This window comes from Periplaneta americana, chromosome 16 (assembly GCF_040183065.1).
Source record: "Periplaneta americana isolate PAMFEO1 chromosome 16, P.americana_PAMFEO1_priV1, whole genome shotgun sequence".
Taxonomy (NCBI): domain Eukaryota; kingdom Metazoa; phylum Arthropoda; class Insecta; order Blattodea; family Blattidae; genus Periplaneta; species Periplaneta americana.
In genome coordinates this window covers 160,751,918-160,764,377 of record NC_091132.1, presented here as the reverse complement: position 1 = coordinate 160,764,377, position 12,460 = coordinate 160,751,918, and positions in this window count along the sequence as shown.

The window sequence follows — 12,460 nt, the reverse complement described above, 5'->3', positions numbered from 1 at the left end:
TTTACAATTTATTGCAAATAATCAGGGTCGGCAACATGATAACAATTAAATCTTAAATGCTCAGTGGTATGCAAATCTTTTTCTATACTAAGCCGTGTTCTTTTAAATTAAATACAATAAAATGTTCAATACACTCTTTTAACATTTATGATCACTGAATAAATTTATGATATCTGCACTGTGTTAACTTTTGCATTTGTCATTATCACACTTGGACAAGAAGTCTATTAAAAATATGAACTGTCAAATGCACAAAACGTGAAACAAAGGTTTCACAATAAAGTCAACTCAAATTAAGAAACGGGCCAATGCCGCCCTTAAAATAAGGTCAATCTGACCCTATACGCTGCAAATTAGCCTTTTAGGAACTACTCTTACGTGATCGTAACTATAAATCCGGAAATTTTACAATGCTTTTTGGAGAACTGAAATACCAGTATGTCTTCCTTACAGTAGAATATTATTTCAAACAACAAACTACTGTTTAAACATAAACTCTAAACTTACAGATTCTATCAATTAATAGCAACTCTATACCGCACTGTATGGCTCAACTCTAAGGCAGAACTAAGTTCTGCTTAACAACACAAGTTGCTTCTACAGATTCGGTCTCCGGCAGTTTAATATTGGCTGCCAAAGGTAAAAAAAAAATTACAAAATTGCAAAATAATGTAGTAAGGTATTTTTAAATGGTAAAGGGCATGATTTAAAACAGGGTTACATGTGAGAAAAATATTTTAAATCTTACTTTTGTTTATAAACAATTTTGTTTATAAATTCATGAAAATCTAAAAACATATCTCCATTTCTAATCATCCAATTTCAAAGATTTTTTTGCTATTCTGTAGGTAAATAAATTGTCTTTTGCCTGAATTAACTTAAAATATTCTAGGTTTGATAATTAAATAATTATTTGAAATTTTCTCATGCAGTGCGATAAAAAGATTTGCAAAGTTTAAAAAAAAAATCATAATAAAATTCCGACCCAGTGCACATACATAATTTTAATTCAGGCATTAGAAAACACTCCAACCTTTAAAATGACACCAGAATCATAACTTTATCTGTATTATGAGTGGAGGTATGATGTTTCGCCCGAGACATTTGATCAAAAAACTTCACAGAATATGTATGATAAGAACTTTCTTGTGTTAAATTTTAACGTACCTTGTTAACATGTTTCGACCTATTTTCGGTCATCTTCGGAACTGGTCGTTGTTGGTCTTGGCGCCTCTTGTTTCCTGTGTGGGTGCGTTCGTAGTGTAGAGTCAAAGAGTGTATGTGTTTTGAAATTGAGTTGTGTGTTGAGAATATCGTTGGGGTGTGTTTTCGTGTGTCTGTATATTTCATATTGTTCTAGTGTGTTGAGTTACTGGCTTTTTGGTTGGATGTGCAGTATTTCCATGTCTGTGTTGATGTCTCTGTAGGTGTGGTTGGCATTTGTGATGTGTTCTACATATGTGGAGGTGTTTTGTAATTTTGTTATGGCTGTGATGTGTTTTTTGTAACGTGTTTGAAATGATCTGCCTGTCTGTCCTATGTAGAAGTTGTTGCAGGTGTTACATTTGAGTTTGTATACGCCTGTATGGTTGTATTTGTTTGTTTGTGTTGTTTGTGTGTTGAGATGTTTTTGTAGAGTGTTATTTGTTCCGTATGCGATGTTGTAGTTTAATTTCTTGAATGAGGTTGCAATTTTATGTGTGTTTTTGTTTTCGTATGTTAGTGTGATGTATTTTTTGTGTTCTTGTGTTTGTGTTGAATTCTTCTGTTTTTTTTTTGTGGTTTTATTTTGTCTTACGTATTATGTTGTCTATTATGTTTGGGTTGTATCCGTTTTCTTGTGCTATGGATTTGATTGTGTTTAGTTCTTCGTTGTAATCCTGTTGGTTCATTGTTATGTTGAGTAGTCTGTGTACCATTGTTCGGAATGCAGCTTGTTTGTGTTGTGTGGGGTGGTTGAATGTGTTATGTATGTGTGTTGTTGTTGTTCTGGGTTTTCTGTGTGTTTGTTGTCTACTTTTGTTATTGTGATGTCTAGAAAATTTATGGATTTCTTTTTTTCAGTTTCTAATGTGTAGTGTAGTTTGGGTGTATTTTGTTTATGTGTTGATGTAGGTTTTGGATCTGTATTTTGTTTCCTTTGTTTCCTTGTTGTGTAATCAAGATGTGTAAAAATACTGTTCTTACCGAAAATGAAGAAAGAAAATAGAAGTTATTAAAATGCTCCAAGATCATAGGTAACACCCTCTGAAGCAGTTTGTGTGTCCAGTTTCATTTTCTTCCTGCCCCTCAAGTACCTTCTTCTGGTCTTCTGATCAGGTGTGGAATGTTTTTTGGCAGAAAAGTCCTTTTTTTGCTGAGCGGAAGCAACACCAATCATCATATTGGTCCCAGGTTCAATCCCCATCTTCCTGTAAATGTCCAATTTAACTTCAGGCCCTTTGTTGAAATGGCAGACAGCATCCATTACTGCAAGTTCCACTGTGTGCCTTTCAAAATATGTCTCCTTGGGGCATCTCCTCCATATCATTCCATTGAACGACTCATTGATGTTCTGTGTTTTCTCACGTAAACACTTCTGCAACATTTTCTTGTCAGTGAGTTGTTCATATGCAGGCTTGATGTTTCTGAGAATGTCTATTGGTATTCCAGGTCCCTTGTGCCTATAAGGTACACCCTTGGCTTTTGCTACCTGATATGAGCACCAGCTGTCCTCATCCAGAGGACACTTTGCATGTATTGGCTGCTTTTCATTTGCAGCAACATGAAATAGGGAAGCCCAGATTGCCTTATAAATCTGTTCGACACTACCAGAGCTGGCTCTCAAGGCAATACCGAAGTAATTTTGTAGTTTAGCAATGAGAGCCTGGATTAACTTTCCTTTTCCACCAAGTTTTTGACATGTCACCAGCTGACGCAGTACTTTTCCTATCCTCTTATGGTAGTGCCCAACACATTACAGTTTTTCAATCTTTACCCTATCATATGGGTCCAAATCACAAAGCGTTTTGAAACTCTTGGAGTCCCCATCTCCAAGATATTCACTATAAGTCAGACCTCTGAGCTGAATCGATCTGAGAAACAGCCTGCCTGCTCCAACTGGTTCCATGTTAGGCGAAGACTCTTCATAATTGATGGCACACTTGTGGTTCGCCTTCCAAGTCTGATAAGAAGAAGAGTTCTTATCTTTCTTCCTATGCATCCTATAAGACATGCAGTCTTTTGTCATAACTTCCACGTCCAGAACTTTACCTGTTTTGACAGATACAGCTGTGACGACACCCACAAGAGAAGAAAATCCTCTTATTTGCCAACTGCCATCGACTGTTACAGCACATTTGTTGCTCCCTGTTGCACTTATTAATGATGCTGCTGCATAATTCACTGTGTCTGTTTTGAATCTTGCATACACTACTTTTAACACTTGAATATAAGTAACTGATTGACTAGTGGACTTAATTGACATCAAACATACCTTCAAAATATACAGAAAACCAACCACCACCACCACCACACACATACACAACACATCTAACCACCCCATACAACACAAACATGCTGCATTCAGGACAATGGTACACAGATTACTCAACATACCCATGAGCCAACAACACTACAATGAAGAAGTGAACATAATCAAATACATAGCACAAGAAAACGGTTACAATCCAAACATAAGAGACAACATCATAAGAAAGACAAAACAAAAACTTAACAAACACAAAAACACGCAAAACACAAGAACACAAGAAATACATCAAACTAACATATGAAAACAAAAGCACACATAAGATCGCATCTTCATTCAGAAAGAAGAAATACAACATAGCATTACAGAACAGAAAACACACTACAAAAACATATCAACACACAAACAACACAAAAAAATAAATACGACCACACAGGTGTATACAAACTCACATGTAATAGTTGAGACAAATTCTACATTGGACAGACAGGCATATCATTCCAAACACGCTACAAAGAACACATTAAAGCAATAACCAGAGGACACAATACATCTACATATGCCGATCACATAACCAATGCTAACCATACATACAGTAACATAAATGCGGACATGGAAATCCTACACATACAACCCAAGAACCAAAAACTCAACACACTAGAACAATACGAAATATACAAACACACTAAAACACACCCTGATCAAATTCTCAACAAACAGATCAATTTCAGTACACGCACACTATTTGACTCCACTATTCAACAACTTTCAACAATCAAACGCACCCACATAACAGGCAGAGAAGTTCGAGATGATGCCGAGATCTAGTAGGCTCCGAAGATGGTGTGATGATGCACCGAAACAGCTGTAAGCCGCACAGACTTACATAATTAACACGAGTAAGTCCACTAGTCAATCAATTACTTATTCACTGTCTCTGTAGCTAGGACCTTCATGACTGTATTTATTTATTTTATATCACGTTGGTAGGCACTTTTATTTGGAACATTTGGCAGTCCTAACAAATAACATAATTTATTTATTTCACTATGTGCAATACCAAGAGCCCTAGAAGCATATGCCACTCTTCTATTTATTTCAAAATATTTTGACACTTTCTTGCTGCTATACATTTCATCACTTTCATACTCAGAATAAGAACAAATTAGTTGCACACAAACAGCTAGGCCATTTCGTTTATGTTCCAAAAAACACATTGACACTGTGCCCACTGTTTGGCATTCTGGACATGCTAAAAATGAAATTAATTGGACCAAGCATCCAAAATCAAACAGTAAAAAGCCAAAGTTTGTTTTATCACTAACAGGAGATGGTGGTGTTGGAGTTTTACTGGCAGTGGGAGCACTTTCATTCGTTTTCTTCTTGCCATAAAATTTTCTGGGTGTCTTTCTGGTTCTATTTCTTGTATTAGCCATCATAATAATATAACCGAAACTAAAACGATAACACCAAACTAAAACTACAAACAATAAACAAAAATAATACTTATATATACTTATAATTAAACAGCTGGACTACTGAATATAACTCTTTACCACGTGGAAAAGCACACTGACATGAATACACAGGCACCATGGATAAATATATAATTTATCCATGCAGGCACCATGAATGTTTACAAGCTAATTTATATTTTTTCTCACCAGAGTGATTTAACTCATGCTAGCTGTAAGATGGTGACATCTATGAGGTTTTTCATGTACTCATGTACTTTTACACAGTGAAATTACTTTTGGATGAAGAAAATGAGTGCCATAGAGGATGGAAATATTGGTCAAACTTGGTATTTAAAAAGTGGTCGTAACCAATGTCACCATTCCAGAAAATAATTAATAACTCAAAAACTAATAATCCAAATTATACGTGCCATACACCAAATTAAAGGCAATTAAATTCTCTATAAAATAGGCTACTTTTAAAAATCATAATTTTCATGATTTTTTTTTTACATCTCCAAAATGCGTGAGACACTGGAACAATGAAAGATAATAGAATCATGTATGGTAAAGGAGGAAAGTTCGATCCGGTGCTGTGGACTGAATTCGGCGTAGCTCAGTGGTCAGAGCGCTTGGTACGTAGAACCAAGGACCCGAGTTCGATCCCCGGCGCTGGAGCGAACTTTTCTCCTCAAATAAAAAAAAATTTAATTGTCAATATTACAGATATTATTCTGTATGACAAATCAATAAATCTATAATATTCTCATAGCTAGCAGTGCATATGTCTGTACAGATTACTGTGCACTTAACTGCCGAATCCCGGCCAAACAAGTCACTCAGCTGAGTGCACTCCTAGTATAATGGCAGATGACACTGCATATATACGTCAACATATATACCTAACTTGGACTGAGGCCATAAAGGGAAACATTAAAGGAGGAAGGTTCGATCCGGTGCTGCGGATTGAATTCGGCATAGCTCAGTGATCAGAGCGCTTGGTACGTAGAACCAAGAACTTGGGTTCGATCCCCGGCGCCGGATAGAATTTTTCTCCTCAAATATTAATTGTCAATATTACAGATATTATTCTATAATAAATCTATAATATCCTTATAGCTAGCAGTGCATATGTCTGTACAGGTTACTGTGCACTTAACTGCGGAATCCCGGCCAAACAAGTCACTCAGCTGAGTGTGTTCCTGTATAATGGCAGTTGACATTGGACATATACATCAAGATATATGCCTAATTTGGAGTCAGGCCATAAAGGGAAACATTAAAGGAGGAAGGTTCGATCCGGTGCTGTGGATTGAATTCGGCGTAGCTCAGTGGTCAGAGCGCTTGGTACGTAGAACAAAGAACTCGGGTTTGATCCCTGGCACCGGAGCGAATTTTTCTCCTCAAATATTAATTGTTAAGATATTTCTTGTCCTCAAATACGCAATACACACCCACACTGAATATCAATAATAAGTACGAAGGCTGGCAAGGCACTAAGATAGAATTTACTGGTACTCCTCTTAATATTTGTGCAACAGGGAGACGAACACCGGCTTGTTAGGCAATAAGGTACACATTCTTCTCCCACTCCCTCACTGCAACGTTGCAACCTATTCACATTGTTGACTAATCAAATTTACACAAAAACAGTTCATTCTATTTACATCTGCCTAGGGGATAAATAATTCTTATATTTTCTATCGACATGAGCAAAATCACCATCCTATTCACAAGACTTATGGAATTCGGGGGTTTCACGTTTGGCACAGACTAGTGAAGTGCTGTGTATGGAATGTGGCATTGCAAGGGGCAGAATATGGACATTACGACGAAGTGAAAGAAGCTAATAGAGGCATTTGATATGTAGATATGGAGAAGAATGGGACGTGTGAAGTGGATAGATGGAATAAAGCTGTGTTGGAAAGAATGGGTGAAGAAAGAATGATGCTGAAACTGATCAGGAAGAAGGAAAGAAACTGGTTGAGCCACTGACTGAGAAGAAACTGCCTACTGAAAGATGTACTGAAGGAATGGTGAATGAGACAAGAGTTCAGGGCAGAAGAAGATATCAAATGATAGCCGACATTAAGGTATATGAATCATATGAGGAGACAAAGAGGAAGGTAGAAAATAAGAAAGATTGAAGAAAGCTGGGTGTCCTGTGAAAGACCTGCCCTTGGGAAGAACACTGAATGAATGAATGACAATTTTTTTTCTAAGGAAATTTTTTTGTTATATACAACATGAGAAATTCTCTCTCAAAATGTTCGTGCTTCTTTCACCTCCACTCTGTATAAACAACTTCATATCTTCAGGTGCGGCATGCAAATACTATTTTAAGCATTTTTTCTGTATGATACCCAATTCATTGTGACGTGGAAGGTACGTTATGAACCAGGGCGCGGATCTTGATGTCATGTCAACTATTTTCCCTCATGCAGTATGCATTACTCTCAAGTATTAAAATCCGGAACACGAACCTGTGGTTATAAAAATATGAATTCTATTGTGCATTTTTCGTTGTATTTCCTATTTTTGAAGTTTTAGGTCTTTTTTTTTTTCAAGCTTTAAATCTGTTTTGGTCATTGTTTTTGCATTCTACTTCCTTTCCTGGTCTTCCTCTTTTTCTTTTTTTGCAAAATATTAAATTAACTTAAATTCTTAAACTGTTCAAAATTTATTTTTAATCTAACGAAATAATTAGAAGTTTAATAAGTGGCTCGACAATGTAACAATGTACATGCTGAGAGTCTGTGTCTTAGTTATACTTATTATTTGTCGCTGCAACTAATTCTCCTGTTTCCAACCTACTTGCAGTAAAAAAAAAAAGAAAAAGAACATGCTGCTGGACAATGTACATAGATGCTACTTACTTACTAGCCTTTAAGGAACCCGGAGGTTCATCGTCGCCCTCATATAAGCCCGCCATTGGTCCTGAGCAAGATTAATCCAGCCTCTATCATCATATCCCACCTCCCTCAAATCCATTTTAATATTATCTTCCCATCTACGTCTCGGTCTCCCGAAAGGTCTTTTTACCTCCGTCCTCCCAATTAACACTCTATATGAATTTCTGGATTCGCCCATACGTGCTACATGCCTTGCCCATCTCAGACGTCTGGATTTAATGTTCCTAATTATGTCAGGTGAAGAATACAATGCGTGCAGTTCTGTGGTTTGTAACTTTCTCCATTCTCCTGTAACTTCATCCCTCTTAGCCCCAAATATTTTCCTAGCACCTTATTCTCAAACACCCTTAACCAAGGCTCTTCTCTCAAAGTTTCACAGCCATAAAGAACAACCGGCAATATTATTGTTTTATAAATTCTAACTTTCAGATTTTTTGACAGCAGACTGGATGATAAAAGCTTCTCAACCGAATAATAATAGGCATTTCCCGTATTTATTCTTGTTTAATTTCCTCTTGAGTATCATTTATATTTCTTACTGTTGCTCCCAGATATTTGAATTTTTCCACCTCTTCAAAGGATAAATTTATAAAATTTTTATATTTCCATTTCGTACAATATTCTCGTCACGAAACATAATCATATACTTTGTCTTTTCGGGATTTACTTCCAAACATATTTCTTTACTTGCTTCAAGTGAAATTCCCATATTTTCCCTAATCGTTTGTGAATTTTCTCCTAACATATTGACGTCATCCGCATAGACAAGCAGCTGATGTAACCCGTTCAATTCCAAACCCTCTCTGTTATCCTGGACTTTCCTAATGGCATACTCTAGAGCACAGTTAAAAAGTAAAGGTGATAGTGCATCTCCTTGCTTTAGCCCACAGTGAATGGGAAACGCATCTGACAGAAACTGACCTATACGGGGTCTGCTGTATGTTTCACTGAGACATATTTTAATTAATCGAACTAATTTCTTGAGAATACCAAATTCAGTAAGAATATCATATAAAACTTCTCTCTTAACCGAGTCATATGCCTTTTTGAAATCTATTAATAACTGATGCACTGTACCCTTATACTCCAATTTTTTCTCCATTATCCGTCGAATACAAAATATCTGATCTATAGTTGATCTATTACGCCTAAAACCACACTGAATACATACATGTTGAAAGTCGTTATTTTAGCTATTTCCTATCACGGCAAGTATTAGATTCGATATTTTCTCTGTCACAGATTTCGTTAATTACAGGTTATCAGACAGGAATGTTTGGTACGTATTCAGTTTTCATAGTTTCATTCAGCAATGCCTAAAATAAACTCATTTAAATCTTGTCATTTAAGACAGATTTTATCTGAATTTGTAAATGATGTTTCCCTTACAGATGGTAAAGTATTATTTTGTAAGTTGTGCGAAAAAAATGTATCAGCCAAAAAAAAAATTCACATGCGGGTACTGCAACTCACAAGTAAGAAGAAATCCACGCAACTTTTACTGCAACAAAGTGTATCCATAAAGGAGAATAAATCATCAGATTTTTACAGACTTTTGTGAAGCATTTGATACCTTGTGCATTGAAGATCTCACTGTCAGTGATTTAACATATTTCAAGAATGCCCCAGTTGTATCGGCGGATGTGAAAAGGAGTTTCTCAATGTACAAAAATGTGCGTTCCCTAACTTTCGAGAACCTGCGCATGCTGGTGGTTACCTACAGCTATAATTCTGAATATGGTAATATTTTTAAACGTGCTCTTTCTTAGAACATACAAATTCGCGAGATTAAATTAATATCAGTTTTTCATTTCAGTTCTAACATTACAGAAGGAAGAACTGTACTGTACTGCCATACCCTAAAATGAAGACAAACATTTTTCAAGCAATTCTTAAATCATTTTACTGATTTTTTAGGTAATTTTATAGATAATTTTTTTAGACATTTTTAAGTCATCAAAATCCGGGCCCTGGTTATGATCTTAAAATGTGTTGCAGTCAGTGTGCCAGTGTGCGGGTCTATTTAAATGGTACTGAATACAACTATTTTCTGTACCAATCGTATTTCAAGGTTTCCTCCTAACTATCCTTACGTACTTGACTTTCAGTAGTCCAGAGTCCAGAAATAGTTTTCACAGAAATATCACTTTTATGTTTTTATCGCATGTGCAATAATACGCACATAATATGACGTTCCCACTCCAGAAACTATTACAAACATAAGTAATTGATTAACTAGTGGACTTACTCGTGTTAATTATATGTCTGTGCGGCTTACAGCTGTTTCGGTGCATCATCACACCATCTTCAGAGCGTACTAGATCTCGGCGTCATCTCGAACTCCTCTGCCTGTTATGTGGGTACGTTTGATTGTTGAAAGTTGTTGAATAGTGGAGTCAAATAGTGTGTGTGTACTGAAATTGATCTGTATGTTGAGAATTTAATCAGGGTGTGTTTTAGGGTGTGTTTCTAGTTAATCAATTACTTACATTCAAGTGTTAAAAGTAGCGTAAGCAAGATTCAAAATGGATTATTATTACAAACATGTTCACTTGATTAGCTGGCGGTTATACATACTGGAGTCCGTAGTCCAAAAAAATATTTTCCACAGGCATTTTATATTAATATTCGAATACTTTTTGGCCAGAATGGTGAAGTTCATCCCTTGTCAAATAAACAGAACACTACAAACTCCGCACATATCGTATGTGAATGCTTTTTCATCAATATGCTGCAGATCTCACCAAAAGTTACCTGACTGCGAGAGTAGCTTGTTTGTAAGAATTCCTGAGATCTTAAAATATCCCATACAACAGAAACGCTACTCGTGCATGTCATTTGCATACATTGTAGTTCATATACTTGACTACGCAAATCTTCTTATATCCCTCTACCCTTTCAGGCATTGTGGTTTCATTTCAAACCAGCACACTTTCTATTTTGTTTTAATGTCGTGAAGTTGTGCCACAGTGGCTTGAAATAAAGCCACCTCCAAATCTATATGCAAATTTATGAAAATACAAATTTTTGCAAATTTCATCTCTATTTCATGCATTTCATTTGACCAATATCCACCTCAAATTTACTAATTATCAGTTCTGTGCCTCAAAAAGTTAACGGAGAGAGTAATTTCACAAACGTAGCACATAAATTCACCCTCGAAAATATAGTGACATTCATCCATTACAGTCGACCTGGTTGGCAAGTTGATATAGCACTGGCCTTCTATGCCCAAGGTTGCGGGTTCGATCCCGGGCCAGGTCGATGGCATTTAAGTGTGCTTAAATGCGACAGGCTCGTGTCAGTAGATTTACTGGCATGTAAAAGAACTCCTGCGGGACAAAATTCCGGCACATCCGGCGACGCTGATATAACCTCTGCAGTTGCGAGCGTCGTTAAATAAAACATAACATTTATTCATCCATTACATGGCACATGCATACGAAAAATACACTACACGTACACACACATCGTAACTGTATATTTCCTTACCACTGTAGTGAACTTAACGTTTTTCAAGTTACAATCATTGTCTAGTATTTAGTCACGAAGCTCAATTTTTACTAAATATGCATCCACAGATAGTTGCTAACCACCAGGATCGCTACTATCGTCTCATCAAAGACTCTTTCCCTAGCAGACGATAGAATGTATTGTACTTTCAATATCGTGCTCTTTTGAAAAAAATAGCACTTCCTTTCTACTATTGAAATATGAAATCCATAAGGTTTATATATTATTTTCATAAAGTATATATCGTATTATATTTTATAAACTCAATTTCCTGGATCTTTCGGAAGAAGGATAACTCTGACCTCTTTTTATTACAATTTGTAGTTCTAAAAACGTCTCCTTATTCAAATTATTGCATTTTACCCTTTACAGTTATTACAACCGATAACGAACATTTCACAGTTTACACAACTTTTCATAACAAAGAGAAATACGGCACAGTCAATGCCTTTTCAATCTACACCAGGCCACAGTCTACTATATACAGTCGCGAAGCTCAATATGTACTAAAAATGCAAACATGGGTAGTTGCCCACCACCAGGATCGCTACTATCGTCTCATCATCGCAGATCTCTCTCCTAGTAGACGACAAAATATGTTACACTTTTGTTGTGTTCTTTTGGAAAAATTAACACCTTCCTTCTATTATTGAAATATTAAATGCATAAAGTTAATTTATTATTTTAATGAAGTATATTAAATTCCAACATAAACTCGAAGATACCTGTAAGAAATAGGTTAATATTATTTTTGTTTGTGCAAAACGAACTGAAATTTACTATAATCGCTTCAGTCATTCAAGATTATAGCGATAATTAACTATGAAACCAATAAATATTAATTTGCATTTCCCTTTACAATAATAATGGAAATATGAATTAATGGATTAACTTACGTGTACCGGTACTTGTAGTGTAGGCTTACGTAGTTAAAGTGGGATGAGGTTAAGCAATAATAATCACACCAGAATTGGAAATAAAACGTGACCAATTAATTTTATTGTAACAGACTTTTTCTACGTCTTTAGTAAAGTAACAAATAAAAATAACAACAAAATTAACAACTATAATTAAAAACATATCCTTTGAAAAAAAAAGTAGGCCTAAGC